The following is a 26,340-nucleotide window of genomic DNA, read 5'->3' on the forward strand; positions in this document are numbered from 1 at the left end:
TATATGCTACATCTTCTTTATCCATTCATCTGTTCATGGAAACTTAGGTTGCTTCCATGTCCTGGCTATTATAAATAGTGCTGCAATGAACATTGTGGTACATGTCCCTCTCTTTTTTTTAAAGTATTTGTTTATTTATTTATTTATGGCTGTGTTGGGTCTTTGTTTCTGTGCGAGGGCTTTCTCTAATTGTGGCAAGCGGGGGCCACTCTTCATCGTGGTGTGCGGGCCTCTCACCATCGCGGCCTCTCTTGTTGCGGAGCACAGGCTCCAGAGGCGCAGGCTCAGTAATTGTGGCTCACGGGCCCAGCTGCTCTGCGGCATGTGGGATCTTCCCAGACCAGGGCTCGAACCTGTGTCCCCTGCATTGGTAGGCAGATTCTCAACCACTGCGCCACCAGGGAAGGCCCATGTCTCTTTTTGAATTATGGTTTTCTCAGGGTATATGCCCAGTAGTGGGATTGCTGGGTCATATGGTAGTTCTATTTTTAGTTTTTTAAGGAACCACTATACTGTTCTCCATAGTGGCTGTACCGATTTGCATTCCCACCAAGAGTGCAAGAGGGTTCCGTTTTCTCCACACCCTCTCCAGCATTTGTTTGTAGATTTTTTTCATAATGGCCATTCTGACTGGTGTGAGGTGATACCTCATTGTAGTTTTGATTTGCATTTCTCTAATGATGAGTGATGTTGAGCATCTTTTCATGTTTTGTTGGCAATCTGTATATCTTCTTTGGAGGAATGTCTATTTAGGTCTTCTGCACATTTTTGGATTGGGTTGTTTGTTGTTTTAATATTGAGTTGCATGAGCTGCTTGTATATTTTGGAGACTAATCCTTTGTCAGTTGCTTCGTTTGAAAATATTTTCTCCCATTCTGAGGGTTGTCTTCTCATCTTGTTTATGGTTTCCTTTGCTGTGCAAAAGCTTTTAAGTTTCATTAGGTCCCATTTGTTTATTTTTGTTTTTATTTCCATTTCTCTAGGAGGTGGGTCAAAAAGGATCTTGCTGTGATTTATGTCATAGAGTGTTCTGCCTATGTTTTCCTCTAAGAGTTTTATAGTGTCTGGACTTACATTTCGGTCTTTAATCCATTTTCAGTTTATTTTTGTGTATGGTGTTAGGAAGTGTTCTAATTTCATTCTTTTACATGTAGCTCTCCAATTTTCCCAGCATCGCTTATTGAAGAGGCTGTCTTTTCTCCATTGTATACTCTTGCCTCCTTTATCAAAGATAAGGTGACCATACGTGTGTGGGTTTATCTCTGGGCTTTCTACCCTGTTCCATTGATCTATATTTCTGTTTTTGTGCCAGTACCATACTGTCTTGATGACTGTTGCTTCGTAGTATAGTCTGAAGTCTGGGAACCCGATTCCTCCAGCTCTGTTTTTCTTTCTCAAGATTGTTTTGGCTATTCGGGGTCTTTTGTGTTTCCATACAAATCATGCAATTTTTTGTTCTAATTCTGTGAAAAATGCCATTGGCAGTTTGATAGGGATTGCATTGAATCTGTAGATTGCTTTGTGTAGTATAGTCATTTTCACAATGTTGATTCTTCCAAACCAAGAACATAGTATATCTCTCCATCTGTTTGTATCATCTTTAATTTCTTTCATTAGTGTCTTATAGTTTTCTGCATTCAGGTCTTTTGTCTCCTTAGGTAGGTTTATTCCTAGGTATTTTATTCTTTTTGTTGCAGTGGTAAATGGGAGTGTTTCCTTAATTTCTCTTTCAGATTTTTCATCCTTAGTGTATAGGAATGAAAGAGATTTCTGTGCATTAATTTTGTATCCTGCTACTCTACCAAATTCATTGATTAGCTCTAGTAGTTTTCTGGTAGCATGTTTAGGATTCTCTATGTATAGTATCATGTCATCTGCAAACAGTGACAGTTTTACTTCTTTTCTGATTTGGATTCCTTTTATTTCTTTTTCTTCTCTGATTGCTGTGGGTAAAACTTCCAAACCTATGTTGAATAACAGTGGTGAGAGGGGCAACCTTGTCTTGTTCCTGATCTTAGAGGAAATGGTTTCAGTTTTTAACCATTGAGAATGATGTCAGCTGTGGGTGTGTCATATATGGCCTTTATTAGGTTGAGGTAGGTTCCCACTATGCCTACTATCTGGAGAGTTTTTATCATAAATGGGTGGTGTTGAATTTTGTCAGAAGCTTTTTTCTGCATCTTTTGAGATTATCATATGGTTTTTATCCTTCAGTTTGTTAATATGGTGTATCACAGTGATTGATTTGCATATATTGAAGAATCCTTGCATTCCTGGGATAAACCCCACTTGATCATGGGAATGATCCTTTTAATGTGTTGTTGGATTCTGTTTGCTAGTATTTTGTTGAGGATTTTTGCATCTATGTTCATCAGTGATATTGGCCTGTAATTTTCTTTTTCTGTGACATCTTTGTCTGGTTTTGGTATCAGGGTGATGGTGGCCTTGTAGAATGAATTTGGGAGTGTTCCTCCCTCTGCTATATTTTGGAAGAATTTGAGAAGGGTAGGTGTTAGCTTTTCTCTTAATGTTTGATAGAATTTGCCTGTGAAGCTATCTGGTCCTGGGCTTTTGTTTTTTGGAAGACTTTTAATCACAGTTTCAATTTCAGTGCTTGTGATTGGTCTGTTTCTATTTTCTATCTCTTCATGGTTCAGTCTCGGAAGGTTGTGCTTTTCTAAGAATTTGTCCATTTCTTCAAGGCTGTCCATTTGATTGGCATATAGTTGCTTGTAGTAATCTCTCATGATCCTTTTTATTTCTGCAGTGTCAGTTGTTACTTCTCCTTTTTCATTTCTAATTCTGTGATTAGAGTCTTCTCCCTTTTTTTCTTCATAAGTCTGGCTAATGGTTTATCAATTTTGTTTATCTTCTCAAAGAACCAGCTTTTAGTTTTATTGATCTTTTGTATTGTTTCCTTCATTTCTTTTTCATTTATTTCTGATCTGATCTTTATGATTTCTTTCCTTCTGCTAACTTTGGGGTTTTTTTTTTTTTCTCTTCTCTCTCTAATTACTTTAGGTGTAAGTTTAGGTTGTTTATTTGAGATTTTTCTTGTTTCTTGAGGTAGGACTGTATTGCTATAAACTTCCGTCTTAGAACTGTTTTTGCTGCATCCCATAGGTTTTGGGTCGTCGTGCTTTCATTGTCATTTGTCTCTAGGTGTTTTTTGATTTCCTCTGATTTCTTCAGTGATCTCTTGGTTATTTAGTAGTGTATTGTTTAGCTTCCATGTGTTTGTATTTTTTACATTTTTCCTGTAATTGATATCTAGTCTCATAGCGTTGTGGTAGGAAAAGATACTTGATATGATTTCAATGTTCTTAAATTTACCAAGGCTTGATATGTGACTCAAGATATGATCTATCCTGGAGAATGTTCCATGAGCCCTTGAGAAGAAAGTGTATTCTGTTGTTTTTGGATGGAATGTCCTATAAATATCAATTAAGTCCATCTTGTTTAATGTATCATTTAAAGCTTGTGTTTCCTTATTTATTTTCACTTTGGACAATCTGTCCATTGGTGAAAGTGGGGTGTTAAAGTCCACTACTGTGATTGTGTTACTGTCGATTTCCCCTTTTATGGCTGTTAGCATTTGCCTTATGTATTGAGGTGCTCCTATGTTGGGTGCATAAATATTTACAATTGTTATATCTTCTTCTTGGATTGATCCCTTGATCATTATGTAGTGTCCTTCTTTGTCTCGCGTAATAGTCTTTATTTTAAAGTCTATATTGTCTGATATGAGGATTGCTACTCCAGCTTTCTTTTGATTTCCATTTGCATGGAATATCTTTTTCCATCCCCTCACTTTCAGTCTGTATGTGTCCCTAGGTCTGAAGTGGGTCTCTTGTAGACAGCATATATATGGGTCTTGTTTTTGTATCCATTCAGCCAGTCTATGTCTTTTGGTTGGAGCATTTAATCCATTTACATTTAAGGTAGTTATCAATATGTATGTTCCTATTACCATTTTCTTAATTGTTTTGGGTTTGTTTTTGTAGGTCTTTTCCTTCTCTTGTGTTTCCTGCCTAGAGAAGTTCCTTTAGCATTTGTTGTAAAGCTGGTTTGGTGGTGCTGAATTCTCTTAACTTTTGCTTATTTGTAAAGGTTTTAATTTCTCCATCGAATCTGAATGAGACCCTTGTTGGGTAGAGTAATCTTGGTTGTAGGTTTTTCCCTTTCATCACTTTAAATATGTCCTGCCACTCCCTTCTGGCTTGCAGAATTTCGCTGAAAAGTCAACTGTTGGGCTTCCCTGGTGGCGCAGTGGTTAAGAGTCCGCCTGCCAATGCAGGGGACACGGGTTCGTGCCCCGGTCCGGGAAGATCCCACATGCCACGGAGCGGCTAGGCCCGTGAGCCACAACTGCTGAGCCTGCGCGTCTGGAGCCTGTGCTCCGCAACGGGAGAGGCCCGCGCACTGCGATGAAGAGTGGCCCCCGCTCGCTGCAACTGGAGAAAGCCCTCACACAGAAACGAAGACCCACCACAGCCTAAATAAATAAATAAATAAATAAATAAATAAATTTAAAGCCATGTATTTAAAAAAAAAAAAAAAGTCAACTGTTAACCTTATGGGGATTCCCTTGTATGTTATTTGTTGCTTTTCCCTTGCTGCTTTGAATATTTTTTCTTTGTATTTAATTTTTGATAATTTGATTAATATGTGTCTCGGCATGTTTCTCTTTGGGTTTATCCTGTATGGTACTCTCTGTGCTTCCTGGACTTGATTGAGTATTTCCTTTCCCATGTTAGGGAAGTTTTTGACTATAATCTCTTCAAATATTTTCTCCGACCCTTTCTTTTTCTCTTCTTCTTCTGGGACCCCTATAATTCGAATGTTGGTGCGTTTAATATTGTCCAAGAGGTCTCTGAGACTGTCCTTAATTCTTTTCATTCTTTTTTCTTTATTCTGCTCCCTGGCAGTTATTTCCACCATTTTATCTTCCAGCTCACTTATCCGTTCTTCTGCCTCAGTTATTCTGTTATTGATTCCTTCTAGAGTATTCTTAATTTCAGTAATTGTGCTGTTAATCACTGTTTATTTGCTCTTTAGTTCTCATAGATCCTTGTTAAGTGTTTCTTGTATTTTCTCCATTCTGTTTCTGAGGTTTGGATCATCTTTACTATCAGTACTCTGAATTGTTTTTCAGGTAGGTTGCCTATTTTGTCTTCATTTGTTTGGTCCTATAGGTTTTTACCTTGCTCCTTGGTCTGTAACATATTTTTTTGTCGTTTCATTTTTTTTTTTTTTTTTTTTGATGTGTGGTGCTGTATTCTGTCTTACTAGTTGTTTGGCCTGAGACGTCCAGCACTGGAATTTGCAAGGCAGTTGGATAGAGCTGGGTCTTCGTGCTGAGATAAGGACCTCTGGGAGGCCTCACTCCGACTGATATTCCCTGGGGTCTGAGGTTCTCTGTTAGTCCAGTGGTTTGGACTCGGAGGTCCCACCACAGGAGCTCGGGCCCGACCTCTGGCTTGGGCACAAAGATCCTGCAAGCTTCGTGGCATGGTTAAAAAAAAAAAAGGAAGAAAGAAAGAGAAAAGGAGCAGTACAGTATCAAAGAATTAAAAACAAAGTAAAAGTAGAACGATAAAAAATATATTAGGGGGCTTCCCTGGTGGCGCAGTGGTTGAGAATCTGCCTGCCAGTGCAGGGGACATGGGTTCGAGCCCTGGTCTGGGAAGATCCCACATGCCGTGGAGCAACTGGGCCCGTGAGCCGCAACTACTGAGCCTGCGCATCTGGAGCCTGTGCTCCGCAACAAGAGAGGCCGCAATAGTGAGAGGCCCGTGCACTGCGATGAAGAGCGGCCCCCGCTCGCCGCAACCAGAGAAAGCCCTCGCACAGAAACGAAGACCCAACACAGCCAAAAATAAATAAATAAATTTATTAAAAAAAAAATATATATATATATATATTAGGAAAAATAAAACTATAATTGAAACAACTGCAACAAGGTAGAATAAAACCACAACAGAAAAAAGAAAAAAAAAGGGGGTGGGTGAACAAGCCAAAAGGAGAGATCACTAACAAAGTATAAAGAATAAAATAAAATTAGAAAAACAAAAGATTTATTAGGAAAAATAAAAATATAAAAGAATCAACAGCAATGAATCAACAAGGTAAAACAGAAGTCCAATCTAAAAGAGGAAAAAAGAAAAAAAAAAAGGCCTTGGCTATAGGGGCAGGGTTTAGGCGAGAGGTGGAACTTAGGCAGGGGTGGGGTTTAGGGTGCAGCAGGACCTAGGCAGGTGGGGGGGGTGACGTTTCAGTATGGGGCGGGGCCTAGGTGGGGCGACATTCAAGTGTGGGGCGGGGCCTCTGCTTAGGACCTGCGCAGAAGGGGAGAGGCAGCACGTGGAAAGGAGGGCCTCTGGAGTGTGGAGTTCCAGAGTTTGGAGGCAGGGCCCTGGGTGAGGGTGTGTGGGTGGGGTTCAGGCCCAGCGCATTGGAGGGGGTCTCAGAGGGGGTCTCCGAGTGTAGAGGTGGGGCCCTGTGTGGGGGGATAGGGGCGGGGCTTGGGCTCTGCACGGCAGAAGGGAGGCTCCAAGGGCAGAGGATTAGGACCAGGAGCCCAACACGTTCCCTGGTGCCTAAGTAGACAGGGAAAGCGCTGGCCCCATTCCCCTCCGTTCCTTCATGCCCCTCCCCCACTGTCTCCCCCAGGGTCTCCCCAGTAGCCACTGGACCCCTAACCGTGGGTGGGTCCCGCTGGGTGTAGGAACTCCTCCCCTGACCCAGCCACCCCTCAGGGGTGCCAGTCCCGGAGGTCCAGCCTTTACTTTTGCTCCCCTTTCCCCCCTCCCTCTCCCTCAGGACCCACGCAGCTGGAGGGGGCCTGGGTGGGCAGAGGATCAGGCCCTGGACCTCAGCAGGTTCCTGGGGGCCCAAGTGGGCAGGGGAAACCTGGCCATGCTCCCTTTTGATCCTCTGCCCTCCCAGTGGTTCCCCAATTTCCCCCTTCAGGCGTGGGATCCCTTCACCTCAAGGGTGCCAGACCCGTCCCGCCCCCACTTCTCCTCCCCCTTCACTCCCCCCACGCCCCGCGTCCTACCCGGTCGCTGGGGGTTCCTCCCGTCCCCTTAGATGTCCGCGGTCCCCCACTGGTGCTGGGTAGGTGCCCTAGCTGTGCGGAGACGCGAATTCCGTGTCCTCCTCATACACCATCTTGACTCCGCCCCTGTGAGCACTTCCTATTAGGAGACTCTGGCATCTCTGCTGGAAACCATTTGAACCTTGCGCTCACAGTGAACACTGATGGCTGTACCTAGTGGACAGTCTGTCTTTCCCATCAGACCACCATATACTCAGCTGGTTCCATCCATCTGGGCACCCTGCCGAGTCTGGTTCCATTACTCAGCCATTTCCCACCTCCAAGACTAGCACTTTAGAAAATATCACTAGAAAGTCACTGGGAATAAGAGGTGCCAGATTTAGCAAATAAAAGTGGAGGAGGCCCAGTTAAATTTGAATTTCAGGCAAACAATGCATACATTTTTGGTATAAATATGCCCTATGCAATTCTAAAAAGTTCTTCATTGTTTATGTAAAGTCCACATTTATCTGGGTGTCTGGTGATTGATCTGGCAACCGTAGTTGGAATGCCAGGTTGAGTTCATAAATGCCTTTTGAAGATGGCAACCACTGGAGTCTCTCCTGTTACTAACGTTTTCTTGTTGAACTCGGCTCCACCGGCCTCCTCGTAACCTCCTGCAGGAAGAACGTGGTCTGCCTTCCTGTTAGCCATTGCTACCCTGGGGAAGAAATCTTTGTTCTTCAAAACTTATCTTGATTTTGGATTTGTTTGTGGTCTTTGAAATTAACAAGACTCTCAAGATCTTTGTCTGAAGGAACCATGGTCCACTGTGGTTTGACGTTTCTTAGGAATCCCCTCTGCTCAAGGAATTCCAACCATATTCCAGCTCCTTTTCTGTGTCTCTGGGCTTCAGGGTGTTGGAAAAAGGAATGCTCTAGCTCTCTTTCCCACCTTGGACAAAATGTGAGCATTCTTCGGCTATTCAGTCTGAAACCCATCATGTCCTCCCTTGTATTGATTTTCTCTGGCTACCTTTTCCACTAGTCTCATCTCTGTTCTTTTGTCACTGTCAGTTCTACAGGCAATTTCATTTGCTGTCCTGCTTCTCCCAAGGCCATGGTTCTGAACTCTTTCTGTAAGTTGCAATAACCTAGAGACGTTTGAGAAAAGAGTTACGCCGGATCCCCAAAGATACTATGTAATTGGTGTAGCATGGGCCCCAGGCACTGATAGCTGTAAAAGCTCCCCCGGTGATTGTAACATGCAGTGGCATGTGGAAACCCTGCCTTAAGTCATCCTTCCAGAATGAGGATTCCCAGGCGCACTTGCAGTCCTGGTGTCGGGGCAGCCTGATCCAGCACATTACAGCCGGCACATTCCCATTCGATCATGATCACTCCTCCCACGATGCCATTACAAGTGATTTCTGACGATATTGGCAAACATCCTCAAATCCATCCCAACAGAACAAAAGCAGAAAATGATAGAACTACAATCCTTTAGCATTTTTCAGTAAAATCCTGTGCAATTCGGGTACACTTGTTCAAGTTTTTGGCATTGACTAAACAATCCATGTCTGCACTTGCAATTCAAGACTGGGCTTGCATAGTCAAAACAGAATGGAAAATAAGATACCTAATCCTATAGCGATCATTACATTCTAAATTGTACCTAATCATATATTAATTAAAATTAAATCTTTATAGCTCAATTCACATTTGTCTATTGTACTACATTATTTTCTATTTCAGTCTCGCTCACTTTCTGCCATTTAAAAATATTTCTCTTCAAATTGGCTCACCAAAATTAATTCATGATTTCCCAGGCTTGTTGATCTTTTCATCTAATCCACGGAGCATTTCTCTTCACACAGGGCTCTTTTATAACTTTCAACAGCCTCAAACACTTATGGAAATATTCTTCTGCCTGCCCATAAAGAGAGGAGGAGAAAATTCCTGGAGATAACCTGCTCTCAACCCAGCTGTTCCCTCGAGTCTCCTTGCCAACCATGATTAGGGACGACTTTCTCCCCCTCTCTATACAGTTTTTCAAGTAATAAGTTCCCAGTCCCATTCACTGCACATGTCTCCACTCCCTTCTGCTTCTGAGGCTGAAGGATTTCTGGGCAGTTGACTGCTGCATAATACTGGTTTTGTTTACCAAATATGGGGGAGATATTGGAAGGAAGGAAAAGAAAGAGATAGAGAAAGAAAGAAAGGAAGGAAGGAAGAAAGAAAGGCAGAAAGAAAGGAAAGGAAGAAAGAAAGGAATAAAGAAAGAAGGGAAGGAAAGGAAGGAGGAAATAAATTTGTTTAGCAAAATCTGAAAATGAATAATAAACAGTAAAAATAAAATGCAGGTTTTAATGACTTCTTATATTCCAGCCCTAGAATTTTAGCATTCTCCAGAAATGTGTTTGGGTTGAGATACCTAGAATTATCAATGTCCCTTATCTGAAACATTAAAAACCTCTATCAGTTTCACTAGGAAAAGTAATGGGTCTTCCAACGAATTAGCCAAAAGCTACAATTCCAGCACATTACACACAGTCTTTGCCACACAAGTGTAAATTCAAAACAGAAATGGCTATCATTCTACACTCACATTTTCAAGCCAATGCATAGCACATAAAAGGTATTCAGTGTTTTTGAATGAAAAAAATAAAAACTGATTATATCTTACCATCACTATTTCTTCCAATCCACCCTCTAGATTCTCAAAGACATCCTTCCAAGGGTTGCCCCTTTCTTAACCCGGTCACTTCAACTTAGATCCTTAGAGAATTTATTGGATTTTCCCATGCACTGTCCCTTTCCTTTCTGATTTTCCTCTAGAGAATACCTGCGCCATTGTATGCAGTCCTGTTGACCAAGGATTTCTGCTCTATTCTGACCAAGGATAGAACACAAACTAAGCCACGGCAGTCAGACTCTGTTCTTTTGGTAATTTGAGATTTGAGAGGGGTGAAATCATTGCTATTCTGGCCAACCTAACCTCCACAACCCATCCCAAGATCTTGAAGCAAAGTTTATTTCAGCCCAGCTCTGGTGAACTAGCCAGCCTGATCTAGCTTGCTGCTCTTCATCAAGAGGAGCTATTATTGTTTTCGACACCACCCTTAGGTTTGAACTCCCCACAAATGAAGTCAGTTCCTTTGGAGAGCTTTAGCGTTCTCTTCTTACTGCTTGCTTCTCCCCATGGACAAAACATCTAAGCCACTACTCTGCATGCTGGCTGGGAGAGCTCTCCGGTCTTCTTGACTTGCCCCTCCTGATGTAGAATCTTTATTATCAAGGTGGGGTGAGACAGTCAGGGCCCCAGGATTTTCAGCCTGCCCTGCCCATGGCAGAGCATCCATTCTCTGAGTGTGGACTCTCAGTGGAGGAAGGTAGGCCCCAAATTCTCAGCCACACTCACCAGGAATTTAACCTCCTCAACACGGAGTTGGAGGAGATGATGAATGACCACAGTCTGCCCCTCCCAGTGGCAGGTAACCCTTGATTGGGAGCTGAGGGGAGCAGGAGCCGTGTCTTTTTGGCCACAACCTACTTGGAGAGGAGATTCTATCAGGCTGAGCTGAGTATGGGTGAGGGAGAGGGAAAAAGTGGGCTGTTGTTCAAACACCACAAGAGAACACTCTTGCTGTTCTCACCCAGTTTTAGTAGCTTTTCTTGAATAAATGCTTACTTGCTGTAAGCTCTTAGGAAAGTTTTCAGAAACTTTAAATGGCTTGGTTTTTTTTTAAAAAAACAATGTTCACCAGTTTGGCTTGTTTCCCTGGGGGGTGGGCCCATAGAGCTCCTCACACTGCCCTCCAGAAGCAGAAGTCCCTGCCTGGAAGTTTTATTTCATCATGCCACATGGGTTATGGTCTCAGGCTTGGGAGTCTAATGCATCTGGTTTGGATTCCCATCATGGATTTGATGCATGGCTCTAGAAAGATACTTACATTCTCTAAGCATTAGTTTAATCATATGTACGTACGACTAATATGCATCCTTGTTTCAAAGAGTTATCATAGCAATGTAAAATGATAAAAGAATAAAAATACAGTGCCCGGCACATCATGATCCCTTATTACATGTCAGTTGTTATTCTAATCTTAAAGGAAAGGAGAAGCCATCGAAGGACTTCAAACAGGAAAGTGTCATGAGGAGATCTGCATTTTAGAAAGCTCACTCTCAGTGCATAGGTCAGGTGATGAGGAAACCAAAATAACGCATGAAAGCCAGGAAGGGATCACTGGAAACTGAAGATGGAGACATGAAGGAGGAAGAGTTAACAGGACTTGGGGTCCAGAGAGATGCCGGGAGTGGGAAGTGAAGAAAAGGGGTATGAGATGACTTCTGGGCATCTGACTTATGTGGTTGGACACTCTAGACTTCTTCTCATGAACCAAGTCTTACTGTTTCACAGCTGTGGCCTTCAAGGCCTTGACTCCTAAAGGGCTGGTGCAAACTTCAAATCTAGGTTCTTTATTTTCAGTCTCTAGACCTTAGACCTCTTGAGTTGCTCCTGTTGTTTAGTGCATTGAAAGTAACTCAAAGTCTACCTCCTTGCTTGAGAGACTAAAATAAAAACATCAAACGGTGAGGATATGGAGAAATTGTGGGTATGTAAAATGGTACAATCAATTTGAACACCGGAAACTTCTTAGAAAGTTAAACATACATCCACCCCATAACCCAGTAATCCCACTCCTAGATATTAATCCAGCAGAAATAAAACATCCACAAACATTTTATAAAAGGCTACTCATAGCTTCTATACTCATAGCTTCTATACTCATAATAGCTCCAAACTAGAAACAGCAAGTGTCCATTAATAGAAAAATAGATGAACTCTCTATTGGTTTATTTTTATAGAGCAGAATATATTCCTTATCCACAGAAAGGAGAGAATGACTGTTATGTGCTACATGCAACATGGATTAACCCCTAAAACCTCTTTCATAGAAGGAAAGCCTTCTTCATGAAGAAGCCTTGCAGAAAACAGTACATGCTGTATGATTTCATTTACATGACATTCTACAATAGGAAAAATGAATCTGCGTTGGTCAAAATCAGATCAGTGGTTGCCTGGGAGGGGGCAGCGGAGGGAGTGATTGGAAAAGGGCGCAAGAAAACTTCCTGGTGTGATAGAAATATTCTCTATATTGACAGGGGTGTGAATTACATGGATGTATCATTTGTCAAAAATGACTGAACTGTAGACTTGAGATATGTGTATTTCACTCTTTGTAAAGTACATCACCATAAAAAAATTCTTAAAAATTAGTCAAAACTCATCTGCAATCTTGACACCTGCCTCTGGTGCACCCCAATACTAGTCATGGCCTTAGGGCCACGTACATAGTGTACTATTTTTTCTACCTCACCTCCAAAAAAATGTAGACTTAGTCTCAATCCAAATAAAAGCTTACTTTCCTTGTTCTTGTCATCTGCCCATTCTTTTTAAAAAGGCAATACCAAAACAAAAAAGGAAAAGCCACTCTTCATTAAGAGCTAGAAAAGCTGAATTAACAGTAAAAGTCACTGGAGACTTTACTTTCTGGGACATGATATCCATTCAGTAACTTTGGAATGTGGAAGAATCTGGGCCCGGAGGGGACAGGTCACCCAGGTTGCAGATGCCTCTGGCATGTCCCATCCAGCGCTGGATTCTGGCTACTGCATCACACAGACATTACTCAGCAAAAGTCCGGGAAGAGTTCGAATAACTTTCCAAGGGTCCCAGCTGTAGGTTATGCCTTCTATGATGAATTACAGTAGCTCTACTTAATTATATGTTTTTCAGAAGTGCATGGAAAAGAAATGGCTTGAGATTATTTTTAGCTTATTTTATGGGAATGAAAATTAGACTTCTTTTTGACAACTCTCCAAGTTACTACTTGAACAAGTAGAATTTTGGTGTGATTTCTTTTTTCTTGACTATCTGCAACAATAATAGACATTAATAATGGTGACAAATTAGGAAATGAGGACCTTGCTTGTTGAGTGATGAGACACATTTCACTACTAAAACCCACAAGCCCGTTTGTTCTCCCATTCATAATCCAGACCCTGGTCCTGAGACTTGCTGACACTGTCCGACGTTCGCCCTCCTGGAACGATTCAACCACAGTCAAACCACTGTTGGATCACGACATCACTTCCTCAGAGCTGTGAACTGGTCTTCAGGAAATGGATACATGACTCCCAGCAAATCAAAATTTATTAGAGACTGTTGAGATATGATTTGTGTTCCTCCCCTTGCAAATCATCCTTTTATCAAATGCATGATTTAATTCAGTCTCTCCAGCTAAAGTGGTGCATCAACATTAATCAGACAGCTCTGGACTGTGTCGCACAGCCATTCTAATTTACCTTCCATATGGGTATCACTTTAAAAACAACCGCCACGCTTACCGGCAGTGCTCGTTTCCAAGACCTGGTGGACAAACACATTATTTACAAAGTCTGTAATCAGGGAACCTGATCCAACTCATTAACTATATGACATCCCACTCTTTATTTAGACAGTTTACTGGCTATGGACTTCCGTACGGGATCTGTCATTTACACTTCCTCATAATAAAACTTAATTGAAATTTCATTCCTGTACAAGCAAGATGCCAGTTTAACAGATGGTCTGTACTTGTTATGTCCACATATTTTATATAGGATGGTATCACACACAATTTCACACACTGCTATTCATTTAAAGGCTGGGTTCATTTAAGGCATTTCTTTCATATTAAAAACCTTATTGTTTAATATGAGTGTAAAATCTATCATTGAAATGAATCAGTTGAAATTGACAAAAATGATTAAAACTGTCCTACTGAAACTAAATAATAATGATTCAAACCTGAGCTATATTATTGAGCACAGTGAGAATATCTGTACAGAAACATCTAGGTTCATGTGTGTGAGGCCAGGATTGACACAGAAGGGCAGAGTATATGCCGAGTGTATCATATTTTAACAAGTAATCCGTCGCTAAATTTTAATTCTCCTTTGATCATTCCAAAATCTTTTTATGTTCTTCTTAAATATTGATTTTGGGTCCACTGACTTTAGTACTCTGTATTCAGAATGCCAGGAATTCTCACCCTTAAGATTGGGATGGAAAGGGGTTTGCAGGAAGGAATACATAAGGGGCCCTGAATATGTATAGAGGAATTCCAAATATTTTCATATAACCCTGGTGTCATTCTATCCCAAGTGTTATAGTCAGTGGATTTGAGTACTTATGATTAGGCTAATTTTAATTGTTAATGTCATGTTTAGAGGGTATTTTAAAGGAACTTAGCAATATAGTCTGAAAGTAAAGTAAATTTAGTTCAGCTTGAAAAGCTGACTTGTTTCTCCTTTGTAATGGCAGTAACATCAATCTCCCTTCTCTACCTCCTCTCCCAATAATTGCAGTTACCTCCTGCTCACAGGTTTTCTATCTTTCGCACCCAAAACCTATTCTCAGAGAAGAATTAAATAAACTCACTCACCCCAATATAGAAAGGACTTATAAGACTCAAAACAATGATTTCCCCAGGGTATTTACACTCTAGCCAGCGTACACACCTTTCCGAGACAAGAATCTCTAAGTATGAAATATCGGACATTGATGAGTAAGGGAAGTCCCAGAGTCTCCCAAATTGTACCATCCCCTTGGTGGCTTTCTTTATGTGTTCCTCCATCTTTCCCTGCCATCCACATTCAAGAAACAAACCGCTTAAATAAGGAAACACCCATCATGCTCTTCTTGGAGGAAAAGGGGAAGAACACAGTAAACAGAAAAGGTGGGAAAAGTGAAAAGGGTCTACAGAAGGTCCTGAAAGTCCACTTTGGAATTCCCAGAGAAATGAGGCACCAAGAGACCAAGAAAAAGGAGAGAAACACAGGGAAATTATTTGGAAATATTTTCCACCTCACATAAGAGCTCGCTGTCTGCCAGAAGATATTCTAGAGATATTACTGCAGTGTACCTCTACTTGTGCAGAACGGTTGTGAATGGAGTGCTCTGGTGGTTCCATTTTCATTTCCTGCTTGGATTTGAGTTGTCGTTTACTTCCCAAGAGGGAAGGAGACCGTGCTTGTCCTGGTCACCACTACGTCCCCAGCACTTAGCATAATGCCTGGCACACAGTAAATATTCAATAAATATTTGCTAAATAAATACATGAATAAATGAGGGACTGGCTTGACAGTTACCAAGAATTATAACACAATGAAACTACTGTTTTATTTTTTATAAATATAATTATTATTATTCAGCTATAACAAGGAATTAAGTACTGATACATGCTGCAACATAGTTAAATCTTGAAAATTTATGTTGAGTGAAAGAAGTCTGTCCCAAAGAACAACATATTGTATGATTTCTTTTATATGAATGTCCAGAATATGTAATATAGAGGCAGAAAGTAGGCTAGTGGTTCTCACGACTGGGGAGAGAGGTGATGGAGAGGTTTTTGGTTTTGTTTTTGTTTTTTTGGCCACGTGACGTGCAGCTTGCGGGATCTCAGTTTCCCGACCCGGGATTGAACCCAGGCCACAGCAGTGAAAGCGCCAAATCCACTAGACACCAGGGAACTCCCCAATTTGGGTTTCTAAAAAGTTTTGCAATTAGATAATGTTGACATTTACACAATTTTGTGAATATACTAAAACTCAGTTATATACCCTGAAAGTGTGAATTTTATGACATATGAATTATGTTTCAAGTTTTAAAAATATGTGGAATTAAAACGATACAGCCATTCAAATCCAGTACATAGAAAAGTCTATAAAATAGATGATCAGGTTTTTTTTTTTTTTCTGACAAATGAACAGCAGTTAAAAAACAACAAGGGGAGGAGAAACAGTCATTTGTTACCCAAATGCAGTGGTGGACTCTGATCTTTATTTGAGCAAACCAACTATTAATTGCAGAAAATGATATGATATTAAGAAATTTTTTATTAATTTTTTAGGTGTTATAATGGTATTATGGTCATGTTAAAAAATGTGTTATCTCTAGCATTATGTATTGATGTATTTATAGGTGAAATAGTATGATGTCTGGGATTTGCCTTAAAGTTATTCACTTGGGAGAAAGGGAAGGTTGGTATTGATAAAGTAAGATGGGCCATATATCAATTATGTTGAAGCTAGGTAATGGGTGTGGAGAATAATTATATTGTTCTCCATTTTCATGTATGTTTGGAATTTCCATAATATAAAGTTAAAAAAGAAAAGAAAAGAAGAATAATAAATCTGTCTGTTCCAAATTACCAACTTAATCATACACAGCAGGAAAGACATGGCCCATGCTCTCTTGGAGTTAACATTTTGGTATGGGGAAACAGAATAAACAAGTAAACACAGAAAGTAAAAGAATTGTTGCCTTTGTTCATCATTTAGGAAGAAATCAACAAGATAGTTAACAGAGAAGTAATAGGAAAGGAGTTTTATATAACACGGCCATAGATGGCCTCTCTGAGGAGATTTCATTTAAGTTGAGACATGAAGTATTAAGATGACATATATCCATGTGAAGAGCTGGAGGACAGGCCTGGGCTAAAGTAAATACACTCTATTTACCCCTCTATGCCCTACAAATATTATGGGTCTACATGTGCCAAGACATGAGAACCTTTGCTGGAGAAGTGAACAAAGTGGGGCGGGGGTAAAAGGATGCTGGAAAGGGGAGGGGCACAGATGATATCAGAAAAGGATAGATTCTGCAGAAACTCAAAGGCCCAAATAAAAAGTCTAGATTTTATTTTAAGTGTAGTGAAGTCACTGAAAAGTTTTAGGAAGCAAAATGATTTATTCATTCATTTGCGTATTCACTTAACAAATATTCTTTAGCCTCTGTTCTACCTCTTTATTTACATTTTCAACAGTTCACTGGGGTTATTGTGCAGAGAATGGATAATAGTGAGAAAAAATAAAAGCAAAAAACCCAAAATTTCTCATAAATCATTTTAGCTGCCATGATTTTAAAACCACCAAAAACAATAACTACAAAATAAAATTTCTGAGGACAATTTTCATTTGTCTGTGTCCAGTTGAAAGAATATAAGAGAAAAACTGGATTAAACAACACACTTCTCATGGCCAAAAAGGAAGTCACAATGGAAATGAGAAAATAGTTTGAAATGAAAAAGAGTGAAAACACACTATATCAAATTTTTGGGATGTAGCTATAGTAGGACTTCTAGGGAAATTTATAGCAGTAATGCTTATTTTAGAAAAGCAGAAAAGTCTATGATCAATGATTTAAGCCTCTAAATCATTAATCTAAATGATTAACTCTACATTAGAAATTAGAGAATGGAGAAAAAAATTAATCTGAAGCAAGCAAAAGAAGAAAATAAGATCAGAAATGAATTAATGAAAACAGGGAAACAATAAAGTAAATGAAAAAGCTGTGTTTTGAAAATTGACAATCTACTATCTCAGTATCTTTTTTGTTGTATCTGTTCTTTTTTCTCTTTTTCCTCTTTCTGCATGCTTTTGAAGCAGAAAGATAATCTTTTTTAAATTTAATTTAAGTTTTATTTTTGGCTGCGTTGGGTCTTCGTTGCTGCGTGTGGGCTTTCTCTAGTTGCGGTGAGCGGGCGCTACTCTTCGTTGCAGTGCATGGGCTTCTCATTGCAGTGGCTTCTCTTGTTGCGGAGCACGGGCTCTAGGCACATGGGCTTCAGTAGTTGTGGCACACAGGCTCAGTAGTTGTGGTGCACGGGCTCAGTTGCTCCACGGCATGTGGGATCTTCCTGGACCAGGGCTCAAACCCGTGTCCCCCACATTGGCAAGCAGATTCTTAACCACTGTGCCACCAGGGAAGTCCCAAGATAATCATTCTTTATTCAATTTTTTCTTACTATTTATGCCTCTTTTAAATACTTCTCAGTGGTTGCCTTAGGGTTCCAATACACATCATTAATTAATCACACTCTACCTTTAAGCATTTTATACTTTTCCCGTGCAGTATTAATGCCTCACAACTATATAGCCTCAGTTCCTCTCTTCTATCTTTTCTGCTATTGTGGTCATACTCTTTTATCTTCTGTATGCTATAAACACACAAGACACTGCCACTATTTTTCCTTTAAACAGTCAACTATATTTTAGGGTGATTTAAACTAGAAAGAAATAAATTTTATAATGTCTTCATTTTCATTAGTTCCAGCTCTCCCCATTTCTTTGCGTAGCTCAAAGTGTCTGCATAGTACTATATTTCTTTTGCCTGAAGAAATTCCTTTAATATTTCATGTAAGGAAGGTGAGCTCCTAATGAGTTTTTTCAAGTTTTGCTTGTCTGAAAACATCTTTATTTTTTCTTAATTTTTAACATGTATTTTCTACCGGATACATTATTTCTTTGTTGACAAGTGTTCCTCTCAGTACTTTAAAAATATCATTCCATTACCTTCTGTTTTGCATAGTTTCTTATGAGACATTTACTGTAATTCTTGTCTTTGTTCTTCTGTATGTAATTAATACATCTTTATTTTCTTTGGCTGCTTTCACAATTTTCTCTTTAGTTTTGTTTTTTTGGCAATTTGAATATGTCATTTCTAGTTGTGTGTGTGTGTGTGTGTGTGTGTGTGTGTGTGTGTTGTATTTATACGGCTTGATTTTTCTAAGCTTTTTGGATTTAGTATTTGTTATCTTTCATTTGATTTGGAAAATTCTCACCTACTGTCTCTTCAAATGTATCTTCTGCTTCTCTCTCTTCTATTCCTGAGATTCTAGTTATGTATATATTAGACTGTCTGATATTGTCCAACAGTCCTTGGATGTACCATTTTTTAAACCCCTTTTCTCCTTTGGTTGGTGTGGTTCCTACTGGCTTGCCCTTCAATACACAGATGATTTCCTTGTGTGTGTTCATTTACTGATGAGTCCGTCCAAGGTAGTCTTCATCTCTGTTAACTCTGTCTTTTATTTCTGAAATTTGCTTTTTTTTAAAAATTTTATTTTTTTATTTTTTATACAGCAGGTCCTTATTAGTTGTCCATTTTATACATATTAGTGTATATATGTCAATCTCAATCTCCCAATTCATCACACCACCCCCCCAACCCCCCACCGCTTGCCCCACTTGGTGTCCATACATTTGTTCTCTACATCTGTGTCTCTATTTCTGCCTTGCAAACCAGTTCTTCTGTACCATTTTTCTAGGCTCCACATATATGCGTTAATATACGATATTTACTTTCCTCTTTCTGACTTACTTCACTCTGTATGACAGTCTCTAGGTCCATCCATGTCTCTACAAATGACCCAATTTCATTCCTTTTTATGGCTGAGTAATATTCCATTGTATATATGTACCACATCTTTTTTATCCATTTGTCTGTCAATGGGCATTTAGGTTGCTTCCATGACCTGGCCATTGTAAATAGTGCTGCAATGAACACTGGGGTGCATGTGTTTTTTTGGATTATGGTTTTCTCTGGGTATATGCCCAGTAGTGGGATTGCTGGGTCATATGGTAATTCTATTTCTGTTTTTTTAAGAAACGTCCATACTGTTCTCCATAGTGGCTGTATCAATTTACATTACCACCAACAGTGCAAGAGAGTTGCCTTTTCTCCACACCCTCTCCAGCATTTATTGTTTGCAGATTTTCTGATAATGCCCATTCTAACTGGTGTGAGGTGATACATCATTGTAGGTTTGATTTGCATTTCTCTAATAGTTAGTGATGTTGAGCAGCTTTTCATGTGACTCTTGGTCATCTGTATGTCTTCTTTGGAGAGATGACTATTCTGCCTATTTTTTGATTGGGTTGTTTGTTTTTTTTATATTGAGTTGCATGAGCTGTTTATATATTTTGAAGATTTAACCTTTGTCCATTGATTCGTTTGCAAATATTTTCTCCCATTCTGAGGGTTTTTGTCTTGCTTATAGTTTCCTTTGTTGTGCAAAAGCTAAGTTTCATTGGGTCCCATTTATTTATTTTTGTTTTTATTTCCACTACTCTAGGAGATGGGTCAAAATGATCTTGCTGTGATTAATGTCGAAGAGTGTTCTTCCTATGTTTTCCTCTAAGAGTTTTATAGTGCCTGGTCTTACATTTAGGTCTCTAATCCATTTTGAGTTTATTTTTGTGTATGGTGTTAGGGAGTATTCTAATTTCATTCTTTTCCATGTAGCTGTCCAGATTTCCCAGCACCACTTATTGAAGAGACTGTCTTTTCTCCATTGCGTATCCTCGCCTCCTTTGTCATAGATTAGTTGACCATAGGTGTGTGGGTTTATCTCTGGGCTTTCTATCCTGTTCCATTGATCTATATTTCTGTTTTGTGCCAGTACCATATTGTCTTGATTACTGTAGCTTCGTAGTACAGTCCGAAGTCAGGGAGTCTGATTCCTCCAGCTCTGTTTTTTTTTTCCCTCAAGATTGCCTTGGCTATTCAGGATCTTTTGTGTCCATACAAATTTTAAGATTTTTTTGTTCAGGTTCTGTAAAAAATGCCATGGGTAATTTGATAGGGATTGAGCTGAATCTGTAGATTGCTTTGTATAGTCATTTTCACAATATTGATTCTTCCAATCCAAAAACACGGTACATCTCTCCATCTGTTTGTGTCATCTTTGGTTTCTTTCATCAGTGTCTTATAGTTTTCTGAGTATAGGTCTTTTACCTCCTGAGGTAGGTTTATTCCTAGGTATTTTATTCTTTTTGTTGCAAGGGTGAATGGGACTTTTTCCTTCATTTCTCTTTCTGATCTTTTGTTGTTAGTGTATAGGAATGCAAGAAATTTCTGTGCATTAATTTTGTATCCTGCAACTTTACCAAATTCATTGGTTAGCTCTAGTAGTTTTCTGGTGGCATTTTTAGGATTATCTACGTATAGTATTATGTCATCTGCAAACAGTGACAGTTTTACTTCCTCTTTTCCAATTTGGGTTCTTTAATTTCTTCTTCTTCTTTAATTGCTGTGGCTAAGACTTCCAAAACTATGTTGAAGAATATTGGTGAAGGTGGACATCCTTGTCTTGTTCCTGATCTTAGAGGAAAAGCTTTCAGTTTTTCACCATTGAGAATGATGTTGGCTGTGGGTTTGTCATATGTGGCCTTTATTATGTTGAGGTAGTTTCCCTCTATGCCCACTTTCAGGAGAGTTTTTATCATAAATGGGTGCTGAATTTTGTCAAAAGCTTTTTCTGCATCTTTTGAGATGATCATATGGTTTTTATTCTTCAATTTGTTAATATGGTGTATCACATTGATTGATTTGCTATATTGAAGAATCCTTGCATCTCTGGGATAAATCCCACTTGATCATGGTGTATGATCCTTTTAATGTGTTGTTGGATTCTGTTTGCTACTATTTTGTTGAGGATTTTTGCATCTATATTAATCAGTGATATTGGCCTGTAATTTTCTTTTTTTGGAGTATTTCTGCCTGGTTTTGGTATCAGGGTGACGGTGGCCTCATAGAATGAGTTTGGGAGTCTTCCTTTCTGTACAATTTTTTGGGAAGAGTTTGAGAAGGATGGGTGTTAGCTCTTCTCTAAATAGAATTCACCTGTGAAGCCATCTGGTCCTGGACTTTTGTTTGCTGGAAGATTTTTAATCACAGTTCAATTTCATTACTTGTGATTGGTCTGTTCATATTTTCTATTTCTTCCTGGTTCAGTCTTCGAAGGTTATTCCTTTCTAAGAATTTGTCCATTTCTTCCAGGTTGTCCATTTTATTGGCATAGAGTTGCTTGTAGTAGTCTCTTAGGATGCTTTGTATTTCTGTGGTGTCTGTTGTAACTTCTCCTTTTTCATTTCTAATTTTATTGATTTGAATCCTCTCCCTCTTTTTCTTGATGAGTCTGGCTAAAGGTTTATCAATTTTGTTTATCTTCTCAAAGAACCAGCTTTTCGTTTTATTGATCTTTGCTTTGTTCCTTGTTGTTTCTATTTCATTTATTTCTGTTCTGATCTTTATGATGTTTCCTTCTACTAACTTTGGGTTTTGTTTGTTCTTCTTTCACTACTTCCTTTAGGTGCAAGGTTAGATTGTTTATTTGAGATTTTTCTAGTTTCTTGAGGGAGAATTATATTGCTATAAACGTTCCTCTTAGAACTGCTTTTGCTGCATCCCATAGCCTTTGGATCATCGTGTTTTCGTTATCATTTGTCTCTAGGTATTTTTTGATTTCCTCTTTGATTTCTTCAGTGATCTCTTAGTTATTTAGTAACGTATTGTTTAGTCTCCATGTGTCTGTGATTTTTACCTTTTTTTCCCTGTAATTTATTTCTAATCTCATAACGTTGTGGTCGGAAAAGATGCTTGACATGATTTCAATTTTCTTAAATTTACTGAGGCTTGATTTGTGACCCAAGATGTGATCTATCCTGGAGAATGTTCTGTGTGCACTTGAGAAGAAAGTGTAATCTGCTGTTTTCAGATGGAATGTCCTATAAATATCAATTAAATCTATCTGGTCTATTGTGTCATTTAAAGCTTGTGTTTCCTTATTAATTTTCTGTCTGGATGACTTCTCCACTGGTGTAAATGAGGTGTTAAAGTCCCCCACTATTATTGTGTTACTGTCGATTTCCTCTTTTGTAGCTGTTAGCATTTGCCTTATGTATTGAGGTGCTCCTATGTTGGGTGCATATATATTTATAGTTGTTATATCTTCTTCTTGGATTCATCACTTGATCATTATGTAGCGTCTTTCCTTTCCTTTTGTAACAGTGTTTATTTTAAAGTCTATTTTATCTGATATGAGTATTGCTACTCCAGCCTTCTTTTGATTTCCATTTGCATGGAATATCTTTTTGCATCCCCTCACTTTCAGTCTGTATGTGTCCCTAAGTCTGAAGTCGGTATCCTGTAGACAGGATATATATGGGTCCTGTTTTTGGATCCATTAGCAAGCCTGTGTCTTTTGGTTGGAGCATCGAATCCATTCACATTTAAGGTGATTATGAATATGTGTGCTCCTATTACCATTTTCTTAATTGTTTTCAGTTTGTTTTTGTAGGTCCTTTTCGTTCTTGTGTTTCCCACTTAGAGAAGTTCCTTTAGCATTTGTTGTAGAGCTGGTTTGGTGGTGCTGAATTTTCTTACCTTTTGCTTGTCTGTAAGTTTTGATTTCTCTGTCAAATCTGAATGAGATCCTTGCCGGGTAGAGTAATCTTGGTTGCAGGTTCTTCCCTCTCATCACTTTAAATATATCGTGCCACTCCCTTCTGGCTTGTAGAATTTCTGCTGAAAAATCAGCTGTTAACCTTATGGGAGTTCCTTGTATGTTGTCATTTTTCCCTTGTTGCTTTTAATAATTTTTCTTTTGTCTTTTTGTCAGTTTGATTACTATGTGTTTTGGTGTGTTTCTCCTTGGGTTTATCCTGCCTGGGACTGTCTGCACTTCCTGGACTTGGGTGGCTATTTCCTTTCCCTTATTAGGGAAGTTTTTGTCTCTAATCTGTTCAAATATTTTCTCGGGTCCTTTCTCTCTCTCGTCTCCTTCTGGGACCCCCATAATGTAAATGTTGTTGTGTTTAATGTTGTCCCAGAAGTCTCTTAGGCTCTCTTCATTTCTTTTCACTCTTTTTTCTTTATTCTGTTCCACAGCAGTGAATTCCACCACTCTGTCTTCCAGGTCACTTATTCGTTCTTCTGCCTCAGTTATTCTGCTACTGATTCCTTCTAGTGTATTTTTCATTTCAGTTATTTTATTGTTCATCTCTGTTTGTTTGTTCTTTAATTCTTCTAGGTGTTTGTTCTTTAATTCTTCTAGGTCTTTGTTAAACATTTTTTGCATCTTCTCAATCTTTGCCCCCATTCTTTTTCAAGGTCCTGGATCATCTTCACTATCATTATTCTGAATTCTTTTTCTGGAAGGTTGCCTATCTCCACTTCATTTAGTTGTTTTTCTGGGGTTTTATCTTGTTCTTTCATCTGGTACACAGTCCTCTGCCTTTTCATTTTGTCTGTCTTTCTGTGAATGTGGTTTTCGTTCCACAGGTGGCAGAATTGTAGTTCTTCTTGCTTCTGCTGTCTGCTCTCTGGTGGATGAGGCTATCTAAGAGGGTTGTGCAAGCTCCCTGATGGGAAGGACTGGTGCTGGGTAGAGCTGGGTGTTGCTCTGGTGCGGCAGAGCTCAGTAAAACCTTAATCCTCTTGTCTGCTGATGGGTGGGGTTGGGTTCCCTCCCTGTTGGTTGTTTGGCCTGAGGCCACCCAGCACTGGAGCCTACCCAGCTCTTTGGTGGGGCTAATGGTAGACTCTGGGAGGGCTCACACCCAGGAGTGCTTCCCAGAACTTCTGCTGCCAGTGTCCTTGTCCCCATGGTGAGCCACAGCTGCCCCCCGCCTCTGCAGGAGACCCTCCAACACTAGCAGGTAGGTCCAGTTCAGTCTCCCATGGGGTCACCGCTCCCTCCCCTGGGTCCTGATGTGCACACTACTTTGTGTGTGCCCTCCAAGAGTGGAGTCTCTGCTTCCCCCTGTCCTTTCGAAGTCCCACAATCAAATCCTGCCAGCCTTCAAAGTCTGATTCTCTGGGAATTCCTCCTCCCGTTGCCAGACCCCTGGGTTGGGAAGCCTGACATGGGGCTCAGAAGCTTCACCACTGTGGGTGGACCTCTGTGGTATAAGTGTTCTCCAGTTTGTGAGTCACTCACCCAGTGGCCATGGGATTTGATTTTATTGTGATTGTGCCCCTCCTACCATCTCACTGAAGCTTCTCCCCTGTCCTTGGATGTGGGGCATCTTTTTTTGGTCAGTTTCAGTGTCCTCCTATCGATGATTGTTCAGCAGTTAATTGTGATTCCAGTGCTCCCGCAAGAGGGAGTGAGCCCACGTCCTTCTACTCTGCCATCTGGCCCAAACTCAGTTCTAGCGCTACGGATTAGGAGACATAAAATAGATTTATCTTCAGCATAACTCCTTTCCTCTCCAGATCTCTGGCCCTTGAAACGCAAGGTTAAGTTAAAATTAATTTCCTTTAAATTGTTTATGATTAGTTTTCAGCTATTCTGAGTGTAAATATGGGGCAAAGGGCTAATGTATATTGACTGTCTACCATATGCTAGACCAATGGTTCTCAAGCTTTGGTGAGTATCAGAATCGCATGGGACTCTTGGTAATAAGACAAAGAGTCTTCTCCTACCTCAGTGCACGTGGGCTTCTGTATTCTTTACTAATTTGTAGGTGATTATGACACACATCAAGTTTGAGAACCACTGTGCTAGGCACCTAATAAACATGGTCTCATTTAATCCTTTATTCTACTAAAGTAAATAGTGTTACACTTATTTTACAGATAAAGAAACTGAGGCTCAGAGTGACTAAGTAGCCAGCACAAAGTCACAGAGCAAATAAGTGGCAGATGTAGTGTGGAAATGCAAGTGGGTCTGTCTCTAAACCCATGTTCTTTCAGTTCTACCATGCAAGGATGCAACACTTTCACTATGTGCTTCTTAAAGAGGTGGTAAAGGGCAACCTTTCCCCACTGAGCCTGTAAAGCAAACCAACACTGCTTCCCAGAGCTTATGACAATTATTTTGTTTTGCCTTTTTAAAAATGCAAACACAGTGGATTATAAACATCTTCTCTCCTAAAGGATCCATTAATTGCATCCCCACTGCACCACCATCCGTGTGTCTATGAGAAAGCTGAAGGATTTTTGGAAACACATAATTAAGACCCAAAAGGGAAGCCAAGATTGAAGAAAAGCTTCCAAAGGATGGAGTGACTGCCAGCAAGGCTTCCCAAGGAACTGCCCTGAGATAAATGAGGTGTGAACATAGGTGGTTTTCTTACAAAACTACCAGGAAGGAAGAGGGATAAAGGGTCCCTAGGAGTATAAACAACATCAATTAAGGACTAGAAAGGAAAAGGAGATATTGTTGCCAGCCAGAGGGATAAAGGGAAATAAGATGCCCTTTTACTCTTGTGTCAGGAGAGAAACCAATGCCAAAGAGGATCATTCTAAACCTATTAAGAAATAAAGGGAGAATTAGATCCACGGGCCCATTTGGAAGCTAAGACAGCAAAATGGTTTGCTGTCTGCCAGTGGGAAGACCAAGAGAAAACTAGAACAATTTATAAACATATTTATCCAAGAGATTTGGACTGTAAGGAACTGTAAAAGATTGGAAGAAGAGATTGCCATCCAAAAAAAAAAAAAAAAAAACCTGAAATATGAAAAGCTTGGTGTGATTAATGTTTACCCTCAAATTCAATTCAACCCTGTCCTAGATTAGAAGGCCCATATTTTCTGCCAAAAATAAAAATAATAACTCTTTTGAGATTTCTGCAGTATGCTGGCATTATTTTGAGTTATCAAAATAATATTTAACTGAGTCCCACACC

General features: G+C 39.8%; 1 protein-coding gene across 2 annotated transcripts in view; it reads right to left on the reverse strand.

The window, feature by feature from the left end:
• Positions 1 to 26,340, reverse strand: part of MAP10 (microtubule associated protein 10) — a 124,814-nt gene that overhangs the window by 62,559 nt on the left and 35,915 nt on the right. Inside the window, exon 3 of one of the 2 annotated variants that reach the window (XM_068547608.1) lies at positions 12,954 to 12,976. The exons of the other annotated variant lie outside the window; for it this stretch is intronic. The gene's annotated coding sequence lies outside the window, so the exon portion shown is untranslated. Of the gene's footprint in view, positions 1 to 12,953; positions 12,977 to 26,340 lie in introns of those variants that run through there. 2 annotated transcript variants of the gene reach the window in all.

The sequence above is a fragment of the Eschrichtius robustus genome, chromosome 7, assembly GCF_028021215.1.
Source record: "Eschrichtius robustus isolate mEscRob2 chromosome 7, mEscRob2.pri, whole genome shotgun sequence".
In the NCBI taxonomy this organism is placed as follows: domain Eukaryota; kingdom Metazoa; phylum Chordata; class Mammalia; order Artiodactyla; family Eschrichtiidae; genus Eschrichtius; species Eschrichtius robustus.